General features: G+C 40.8%; 1 protein-coding gene across 1 annotated transcript in view; it reads left to right on the top strand.

Annotated features, from left to right (window-relative positions):
* Positions 1-10,191: 10,191 nt before the first annotated feature.
* Positions 10,192-11,087, top strand: part of LOC119650873 (excitatory amino acid transporter 1) — a 186,330-nt gene continuing 185,434 nt past the window's right edge. The window contains exon 1 of the mRNA XM_038054037.1: positions 10,192-10,947. The gene's annotated coding sequence lies outside the window, so the exon portion shown is untranslated. The remainder of the gene's footprint in view (positions 10,948-11,087) is intronic.

Here is an 11,087-nt window from a genome sequence, read left to right as displayed (position 1 = left end):
GCAGCGGAAGATTATCGACAAGGATGCTCAGATAATACTAATTACGAATTAATCCATATATTTTAATAAGTAGTTCGCAGTAATGAGTTAGTTGTACACGGGATGAGTTTTAAGGATCTCATTACTTTGGCCACTGCCGTGCTCGGCCTATGTTTGAAACCGGTTTACTATATTTCGGTCTTATCGGACAAAATTATCAAAAAACCAATAAACACATTTTGATCCGCTTAGAAACAAGGTAAAAATTATGTTTTTGGAATTTTCTTCACTGATGGATAGAACAGGTAAGCTGAGATTTCATCTGAGGCGATCGCCCTTCCATAAAGGTAAGGATTGGCTTGTTGTGGTTCGAAGTAAAGAATCTTGTTCAGCTTTTGGACGAGTTCGCCTTTTTATATAGAGAGTTAAGTTTTCGGCTTTCAGGACTAAATCATCATCGTCATTAACGGCGCAACAACCGGTATCCGGTCCAAGCCTGCCTTAATGAGGAACTCCAGACATCCCGGTTTTGCGCCGAGGTCCACCAATTCGATATCCCTAAAAGCTGTCTGGCGTCCTGACCTATGCCATCGCTCCATCTCAGGCAGGGTCTGTCTCGTCTTCTTTTTCTACTATAAATACTGCCCTTATAGACTTTCCGGGCTGGATCATCCTCATCCTTACGGATTAAGTGACCCGCCCACCGTAACTTATGGAGCCGGATTTTATCCACAACTTGACGGGCATGGTATCGTTTTTAGATTTCGTCCTTATGTAGGCTACGGAATCGTTCATCCTCATCCTTCTCCTCATTCTTCGGAGGATTCTTTTCTCGAACGCGGCCAAGAGTTCTCAATTTTTCTTGCTAAGAACCCAAGTTTCCGAGGAATATATGAGGACTGGCAAGATCATAGTCTTGTACAGTAAGAGCATTGACCCTATGATGAGACGTTTCGAGGGGAACAGTTTTTGTAAGCTGAAATAGGCTCTGTTGGCTGACAACAACCGTGCGCGGATTTCATCATCGTAGCTGTTCTCGGTTGTGATTTTCGACCCTAGATAGGAGAAATTAACAACGGTCTCAAAGTTGTAGTCTGCTTTATTCTTCCCGTTTGACTAGGGCGGTTCGATGTTGTTGGTTGGTTGGGTTTTGGTTTTGAAACCATATACTTTGTCTTGCCTTCATTGATGTGCATGTGGATGAACGCAGTTTGTACGTCTCGGTTGGTACTTCCCATGATGCTCGTTTACTGTTTACGAAAGATGAAAATGGGTTTCCTCTCCCATGATCAGACTGAGATCGTTTATTAGCAGTTGCAATAATAATCTGAATCTGCTTGCAAAGCCTTGGGTCGCTTATAAAGGTGGAAGCGAAGGCGCAAGTGTAGGATTCTGTGAAGTTATCGGGCGGATATTGGAAGAGCCGAGCGACTACCGTTTGCCGAATCCTTTCAATATTTTCTGAAGTTTGTTTATGAGCCATAGATCAATTAGAACTTGTTGAAATGGCAAAGAGTTTGGTTATATATATTGCGGGGGAAGTATGGACCATTGTAGAGTGTTATTTTATCTACTAAATCAGAGGAGCTTGCTGTTTAGTAGATGGACTTTTTTGGGAAGCTGCACGAGTGCGGACGAGTTGGTATTCTTTTTTTATTTTTCAGTTTTACCTTTACGAGTTTTTTTTCTCGATATATCTACATGATTCCCCCTTGTTCGTTTTCCAGATCCCCGTGCATTTCTACTCATCGGTTTAAGGACACGTAAATGACTGTAGTGTCCAAAAAGATTCTCTCCCTTACATTACCGAGCCTGGTCGGCACAGAAACATGTAAGCGCTAATCAATGGGAGTGGAGGTTCAGCATTTCCGAGCGGACCCTCATGGTATATATCACCAAATTTTTGGCTTTTAGGATAGCTCTACACTTTGTGGTTGGTTTTTGATCATCTCCAATCCAGGTATAATTTTTAGCAAATAAGTTTAATTTTAGTGGGAGTATGGCTTCTATGGAACACGATAGCCCAAATGGACGAAAAGGCATTATTAGCCCCTTGAATAGTTTTGGTTATATGAGAGACGTTGTATAATTTGGAGTTTGAACTTTGTTGCAACTCCTATGTAAATAGCTTGCGTCGGAGGGGATGGGAGAGTTATTGATGTGTAAGGAAATGCTCCTGATTCTATGCATGACTTGCTATATGAGTTTCAAGCATCCGTCAGAAACAATGGCTTGACATGTAAAGGGTTGACCTAAGAGAATCAAGTTACGAGTTGACACGTCATTTTCCAAAGTACTATGTTTTCGGGGAAGTTGGGATTTTGTTGCAGCGGAAATTTTGGTTTGCGATAAAAAGAGAAAAAAAAATGGTAAAAGGACTGAATCTACTAGACTACCCGCTGACCCCCCGAGTGCGGGAGATGTCTTGCGGTTAACTAAGAAGCTAAGGATTAGAAGGAGGTTTAACTGGTTTTTCGCTCAAAAATAGCTATGAAGGAGTGGATCGAGATGAGTTGGTAGCTGGTTCACAAGGAGGTTTAGCTCGTTTTTAGTATAGGGACGATTCCGGTACATTTCCCACTGTTTGGCGGTCAAAGGGTAGTATAGGTCCCAGGACGAAACGTGGGAAATGCCTGCTGAATCAACACCAACAGTTCTACTACTATAATACAAATGGGACAAATTGTACCAACTGGTCCTCCAGGTTGGGGAGACTGCAGAGTCTGAGAAAGATGCCTTCTACCCTATACGTGGCAGTTGAGTGAACCCTTGAAGCCTTTCCAAGTGTGATACTAAAATCATACTCGGAGATTTTAACAGTTAAGCAGGAACGGAGCTCGCATTCAGGCGATACGTCGGCTCTCACAGCTTACATAAGGATACCAATGATAACGTACTGCGGATTATTTAGTTAGCAGTAGCGCACGAAATGGTTGTTAGAGGTACCTGGTTTGCGACCCATAAACATACATGAGCCTCTCCAGATAAGACCACTTTCAACCAAATTGACCAAGTATTGATTGAAAGCCGCCACCTCTCAGCCTTGATAAATATTAGAATATATAATAATAATCGTTGCCGCAACAGTCCAAATTGGATCAGGGCCTTGAAGTGTGTTAGAGCAGTTCATTCAAGACCGTAACGGTACACTACAGGATTACAGTCCCCTGTAGGTGGCAATTTGGTCAGCATTGCGCTCGTCCGAGATTATTACCCTGATTTGACTCAGATACTTATTCACAGCTGAGCCGACTGGTATCCGACGTCAAATCACGATATAAATTCCATTGCCACCAGTGAGATTTGAGCCGCAACCTTCTGTACGACAGCTTTGTGCTCTAACCACTCAGCTATCCAGACACTAGAATAGAATATATGGGGGATCACTATCTTGTTGGTATAGTGCTCCGGGCTTGAATTACAACACCGCCTACAATCCCCTCGGACAATCAGGTGAGAGTGAATACTGAAGCCATTCACAACACAACTCTCCAAAACATGTATAAGAGGGATATGGATGCCGCAATAACCGCAACTGGAGATGAAACATCAACAAATGATTTTCACAACCACCTGAAGGATGTTATCGTTGATACGGCCACAAACATACTTGGCCTCAGTGCCAGGAAAGTCGCAACAGCTGGTTCGATGACAAATGTAAACTAGTAACGGAACGGAAGAATGCTGCATTATCTGCCTCATACATAAAAAGGGAGATATCACACACCATCTATAAGATATTCTCCTCTATCTTGCTAGGCCGGATAGCCCCATACGCCCAGAACATCATTGGCCCATACCAAAGAGGCTTCACTCCAGGCAAATCAGCAACAGATCAGATTTTTTCTGTGCGGCAAGCCGCCTATGATAGCATAGCTAGGGTAAAACTGTAGACGGCCATGAGAGAATTCGATATCCCGACGAAACTAATAAGACTGACTAAGCTGACCCTGACCAATGTGCGAGGTCAGATAAAAGCAGCAGAATCACTCTCGAGACCATTCAATCTCAACAATGGTCTAAGCCAAGGAGATGCCCTATCTTGCGTCCGCTTTAACCTGGCCCTGCAAAAAATGATTCACGATGCAGATGTCAATGCAAGAGGCATCATCCTCTTCAAATCCACCCAACTACTGGCCCACGCTGACGATACTGATATTATGGGAAGAACAACTCGACATGTATAGTCTACAGAATTTACCTTCATCTATATCCATCTTGCGGCGCAAGATCTCGGGGTGCACATTAATAAAGGCAAGACGGAGTAGGTAGTGGCAACCTCAGCGCCAAGGAACAAAAACCAACAACATCGAGTCGCACTAGTTAAGCGAAAACAATAAAGATAGGAAAATACAATTTTGAGACCGTTGAAAATTTCTCCTATCTAGGGTCTTAAATCACAACAGATAATAGCTATGACGATGAAATCCGCGAACTGTTGTTGGCTGCCAACATCGCCTATTTCAGCTTACAAAGACTATTCCGCTCGAAACGTCTCACCATATGGTCAACGCTCTTACTGTACAATACAATGATTTTACCTGTCCTTATGTATTCCTCGGAGACCTGGGTTCTTAGCAAGAAAAATTGCGAACTCTTGGACGCGTACGAGAGAAGAATCTTCCGAAAAACGTTTGGCCCCCTACATGAGGATGGACGATCCCGTAGGGGATATATCGAAGAAATCTATGAGTGACACCTCGACTGTCAGATTATGGATAAAATGCGGCTCAACAGGTTGCGGTGGACAGTTCACCTAATCCTTATGGATGAGGATAATACGGGCTGAAAAGTCTATAAGGGTAATATCTATGTTAGAAAAGAAGACGAATCTTAGATGGGGTAACGGCGTAGGTCAGGAGGAAAGACAGTTTTAGGGACATGGAATTGGTGGAATTTTCTGAAATTGTAATACCCCTTAATTAGCCTAATTACCTGGAATAACCTGGATGAACAGTTTCCCATATCCGCGTTCAACAGCCTGGCGTTAGTCTATTTAAATATTTCCAAGCTTTTTGCGGCGTCTAGTTTGTGGACTTTATGTATTTTTTTTGATAATATCCACGTTGTCCCAGGAAATGTTATGGCCACTCTCTACTATGTGTGTTGCGATTGCTGACTTGACCTGTCGTAATTGGTTTTTGCCGCTAGTTCACTTAGGGTAAGTAATTAAGGGGGTATTACAATTTCAGAAAAATTAATTAAATACTAGTTATCGGGTTAATTACTTTAATAGGTTAGGGGATATAGGAGAGGTAAGTAGATTTGGTCATCAGTCTGATTGGTTATCCTGCCCTTTCTATCTCAATTAACACCAAGATTAAGTTGAGACTGTTCTGCGCTAATGTTCTTTCTGTATTTTTATATGGGATTAGCACATGAAAAGTGATTACTACAATTACTTAGAAGCTCCAAACTTTCGTCAACTGTTGCCTGCGATGTCTTATCGGAATACGCTAGCCAGATATAATTTCGAACGAAGAACTTCTATGTGTGTAGCCCAAAGGTAAAATTGGAGAGGTCACATATCATGGAAGGTCTAAAACTCCACTGTCTCAAGATGCCTGATAGGTGGGTTGTCCCAGGAACACATGACGCAGAATAGTGGAAGAGAAGTGCAAGCGTTTCAGGTTGTTGGAACAGTGAAGCCCATGGTGTTTTACGTAGGCACCTATCGTGAGACTTAATCCTACGGTCCTCTTAAGACACGGATTGATTTTGTGACCACAATCAGAGCCCCGCTGAGACAAGCAACAACGGTATTAGTCTATACCAAGTGCATGGCTTAGCATTCATACTGGTGGATGCAAGAATTACCTAAATCTCTACCGAACTGTGGAGTACGGCACCCGTGTTGATACGCAACACCACGTCGAGGCTTATTCATTCGTTCGCAGACTGACTTACACTGACTTGTTCCAGAAATATCAGTACTTGCTTAATTAATATCTCATTAGCCAAGGAAACGTATTTGCTTGCTTTGAGCTTTTGATTTCTATTTGCTGAAGACATCAATATACATGTACATATATATATTTTTTTTCGAAATTGCTCCTAGGAGGAGTAAAACAATCCGGTTGATTTTGTCAGAGCGTAACATTTGTAGTAGTCATGAATGCAGGGTAAAGGTTAAGGTATTTAAGTTATTTTTATAACCTCTGAAACTTTGCGCATCATTTTAAGGTTTTGTTTGAAAAACAAAATCTTACTAGAATCGGTTCAATGTCTGTCTGTCTATCTGCCACACACACTTTCCTCAGAAACGGCTATACCGTCGGTTTAGACCAATTTGACGCAAAAGAGGCAATGTTTACTTACTGTAGCTTTGTTATTAATAGTAGAATTTTCACCAAACTTTCTAGCATATTGCTTAATATTAAAGCCTATATTAGTCAAACATTTTACGGGTCTAGGATGAACTTAAAGCGGTTTCGTAGAAAATTTCAAAACTATATTAATATTGTATTATTCATTTTATTTGAACAAACATTGGATGCATTTTGTTGGTCGGTTGAAGAAAAAGAAAGAATTTTATTTGAGCAGATATGGGTATGGGGATATTTCGAGGCCTAGATGTCATATAGAGGCATTATTATAATTTTTTCAGATTTTTCTGGTCTCAGAGAATGGTAATTTCAGTGACTATATTCGGTGAAAAAATGTGCACCCCCCTTTGCATGTATAGGGACAGACATACACGCTGATAGTAAACCGATTTTAATAAGGTTTTGTTTTCAACAAAACCTGAAAAAAACGGAGTTACACTACACGGCTCTACCGATTGACACAAAATTTCTTGAAAAAGTGGGAACTGTAGCTCAAAGTTGGCTTTACCGTATAAATTAACTGCAACCCGAAGTACTAAATATCAATATCGCATTAAAGTGAGTAGTCTGACAAGTAAGTTTCGATCTTTTTGTTGATTGTATCACGACATTCTCCGTCGAACAAATCCTTGCGGGTGTGTTTGGTTTGGACCTTACATCTGTAATGTTGGTTGCAACCCGTTTTTCGATAAGGCCATCATCAATTTGATTAAATGTGCTGGCGATGCGCATATCCTTTTGTGAATGTCGCGATGTCGGAAGCAGGTAGAGTTTACCGTCATGTTTTTACTGCTAGCAAAATCGATAAGACGTTGCATGTTGTCATTTATGTCTTCATGTAGGCTGTGCCTTCCAGTTGTCCCTCGATGAGAATCCTCTAGTCCAATCTGGATCTTGTCTGATGTCGTTAGAAGGCAATGCGTTATAAACTGGTTCCAGGGTAATGTAGAACTCGTCTTTGACCGCGTTGTTTTTTTCTTCCGTTGATGCGTGGCAATTCACTAGCCATACCTTAAAAAAAATTCTTTTGATACGGATCGCACAGTCGTTCATTTATTGCTTTAAAGTCACTGACTCGTGTTTAAGGTTTTGTTTGATTTACTGTCTGTCTGTCATACGCATTTTTCTCGGAGATGGTTGTAGCGATTGATACCAAATTTGGTGGAAAGGTGGGAACTGTGAACGCCCACGCATGCAGTGAGTTATATAATTCTACGTCGAATTTAAGGGGGGGGGGTTCCCATACATGCAAAAGGAGGGTATACATTTTTTTCATCAAATATAGTCATGTGGGGTATCAAATGAAAGATCTCAGTGAGTACTTTCTGAAGTCTGTTTTAGTTTTGACATTTATTGGAAAGGTGGGGAGTGCGAGGGCTGAAAGTGATCATTTCTTTAACGGATCAATTCTTAGAAACTACCCAACCCAAAAGTCTGAAAAAATCAAGAGACTGCCACTATATGGTGCGAACTTTTGCAGCAATTTAGGCTATTAAATAATGCATGATTTTATCAAGTTTGGTGGAAATCGCACTATCACTAACAAAGTTATAATTGGTCAAATTTACCGCTTCTTTCCAAATTCAAGACTTTGAATGTCAGTAGTACTCCAAAGTGGATATTTCTACATAATGTATGCATATATTACGTGCTAGTCACTAATCTGACAAATGCACACTCAAATGTCTTCATAAAAGAAATACACAAAACCTTTCACACCTGAAGCGTCCAGCCTCTGGTTTTCCGACTTGTTTGAATTTGTTATCCGCGATAAATGCCACTTCTCTGCTTCTCCGCTTCCGGATTCTTTTTCCTACTGTGTGCAAAAGTATGCCGTCAATCTTGCAACCGAGCCATTTCGTCTCTTTGATTGTCAGGATGTTAATGTTGTATTGTGAAATTTCTTGGAGTTTTCGCAGAACGCCGATTCTATTTAGAGTGCGAATGTTCTAATTAAACCATGTTTCGGTGTTAAAGTCGTTGAATCCGTCCGGTCCGATGCTGTTGTCCTGGTTGCGCGGCAAAAGGTATTGGCAGGAGAGGTTGCCGGCCACTCGCTGGTAGGTGGGAATATAGCATCTAACCGTCTTATCCAGCAAGCATCGCGAGGAGGTGGCGGTTTTGACCAATTTGACGCAAAATAGGCAATGTTTACGTAATGTAGCTTTGTTATTAATAGTAGAATTTCCACCAAACTTTCCAGTATATTGCTTAATATTAAAGCCTATATTAGAAGGGGGAATGGTTCGTAAATTTCAAAAAGATGCTAATATAGTATTATTCATTTGATTTGAGCAAACACTGGATGCATTTTCTTGGTCGTTATTTGAGCAGATATTTGTATGGGGTTATTTCGAGGCCTAGATGTCATATAGAGGCATTATCATAATTTTTTTCGATTTTTCTGGTTTGTAGCTTCTGAGAATAGTAATTTTAGTGACTATATTTGGTGAAAAAAATGTACACCCCCTTTCGCATCTACAGGAACTCACCTTAAATTCAACCTAGAATTATGAGACAGACAGGCAGACATACAGACTGACAGTAAACTGATTTTAATAAATTAATTATTAATAATAATAATAATAATCGTTGGCGCAACAATCCATATTGGATCAGGGCCTTGAAGTGTGTTAGAGCACTTCATTCAAGACCGTAACGGTACACTAGGAGGCAATGTGGTCAGCATTGCGCTCGCCCGAGATTATTACCCTGATTTGACTCAGGTACTCATTCACAGCTGAGTCGACTGGTATCCGACGTCAAATCACGATACAAATTCCACTGCCACCAGTGAGATTTGAACCGCGACCTTCCGTATGACAGCCTTGCGCTCTAACCACTCAGCTATCCGGACAAATTAATTATTAATAAATGTAATTATGTAGTTATTAATAAATTTAATAATTTTTTTCAACAAAACCTGGAAAAAGTGGAGCTACACTAAAGTTTTGGAGTTCCTGCGTAATGCACGGTCAATTTTCACCACTACTCCCGCTATTGAGATAGTTTTGCCCTAGTAGTTGACCATAGCCAATCCAACTGATCATTTTTCCCAACTGCTACATAAGTCGGGAAAATTACAATATCATGATTACCGGATAATCGACAGGAGAAATGGGATGTAATGAAAGCTAGCAAGCAATGTAATATGTGATTTTCGCGACGATTTTTCCAAATCCTTGGGTTTCTGATTCCGTTTTAATTCAGATTTCGAGGTATCTTCTTAAGGTATAGCTAAAGTTTAACCCTTTATAATGAAGAAACTAATAACTAACTAATTTACTGCCGTAAGAGAGAAGCCTTCCCTTGAATACTTATTCGTAACAGATTTTTTGTTCAAGCTTTGCCGCAACCCACTGTAGAATTGTAGGTGGAATGATTGCCAATCATCTCAGAATTTTTCGATTACAACAAGTTGTCGGATGCTCTGTGTTCCATTATAAGCAATGTATATATGTAGGAATGAGCGCGGGATGAATTCAACAAGTGGAATCGAGCTTTTGAGGCGTCGTCGTAGTGTAAGCAGCTTGCCTGTGTGTTCACGGACTGTGCGAAAAGGCTCTCCATATGGGCTCCACATGGGGAGCACAACTACGAGCCCATTGTGCTTGTACTCTGAACGCCCGAACAGCAGTAACTGCCGTTTGAATTGGAGGAGGTAGCTTTACCCACTGCAAAAGTATCTGATGCTGAGCACAGATGCGACTGATTCTGATATTTTACTGACTTTGGGAGTCTGGTGGCTGTCTTTATATCATAGCTTTCAGTACATTCACGAGACTTTTGCGTGACTCCGAAAAGTGTGCTTCGGCATGGCTTGAATGTTGCTTAGTACTTAGCCAAGCTCCCTGGTATCTTCGCATATCCACTGCTAAATCGTGTGTATCTAAAACGCTTGGATTGATGTTGCTAGTCTGAGTATCTCGCAAATTATTTTTGGTGCTATGTGACATATATTCAACAATTTTTGTTAGGCCAAAACGTTTTTTTAGTACACAACGAGTCTTGATTGAGATAGGTTCGTGATTTGTAACATTTTCAAGCGACACACAGTCTCCTGGTAACGTTTTGTTCAAGTAGAACGGATTAGGGTAGTCCTTAGTTCGCCCAGAGTGGGACACTTCAGTTGGTGCATGATAGTAGCTGGGCAATTTGTATTTGAATCTGGGCTGATAGTATCAGTCTCACGGTCCCTAAATTATCCGATTGTTTAGGAATCGAAAATGTGTAAATTGTAGGAGGATAGTACCCTTGCTCCAGTGGAAAAGGTGTAGTGACAATAACTCAATTGAATTAGAGATTGGATAACACAAGCCATCGTTTAGTGAATGACCAAATTGGAATTTTGAATTCTTCGCGCCCGAAGTTCGAGTGTGTCGTAAATATTTGTGAAAGTATTTTTATCTGTAAATATTTTGTGAGAAGGCAGAGGTTCGTGATTCAAACAGAATAATTTGGAATTGTTGTCAGTTGCCCCAGTACAACATTTGATGTATCACAAAATTTAACTCTAAATAAGCACATCTGGGATAAATAAAGTTAGCAAGGTGTCGCTTTGTGTTTATCAACATTGTGGTTTGGAGCATTGTGACTAAAGTCAGTTACTTCGACTTGGTGTAAGCGCGGTTACTTCCATTAGGTAAGTGCTGGTCGTGCCCACTATCTAGATTTTGTCATCGTATTAAATTTTCCTATCAAGATCTCGTGTATACCCACGTGCTCAGGATGATACATTGTGCATCAGAAAACCGATTACTTACAAATTGGGAAGGAGATGAA

The sequence above is a fragment of the Hermetia illucens genome, chromosome 3 (genome assembly GCF_905115235.1).
Source record: "Hermetia illucens chromosome 3, iHerIll2.2.curated.20191125, whole genome shotgun sequence".
Classification (NCBI taxonomy): Eukaryota; Metazoa; Arthropoda; class Insecta; order Diptera; family Stratiomyidae; genus Hermetia; species Hermetia illucens.
This window is presented reverse-complemented; position numbering and strand designations above follow the sequence as displayed.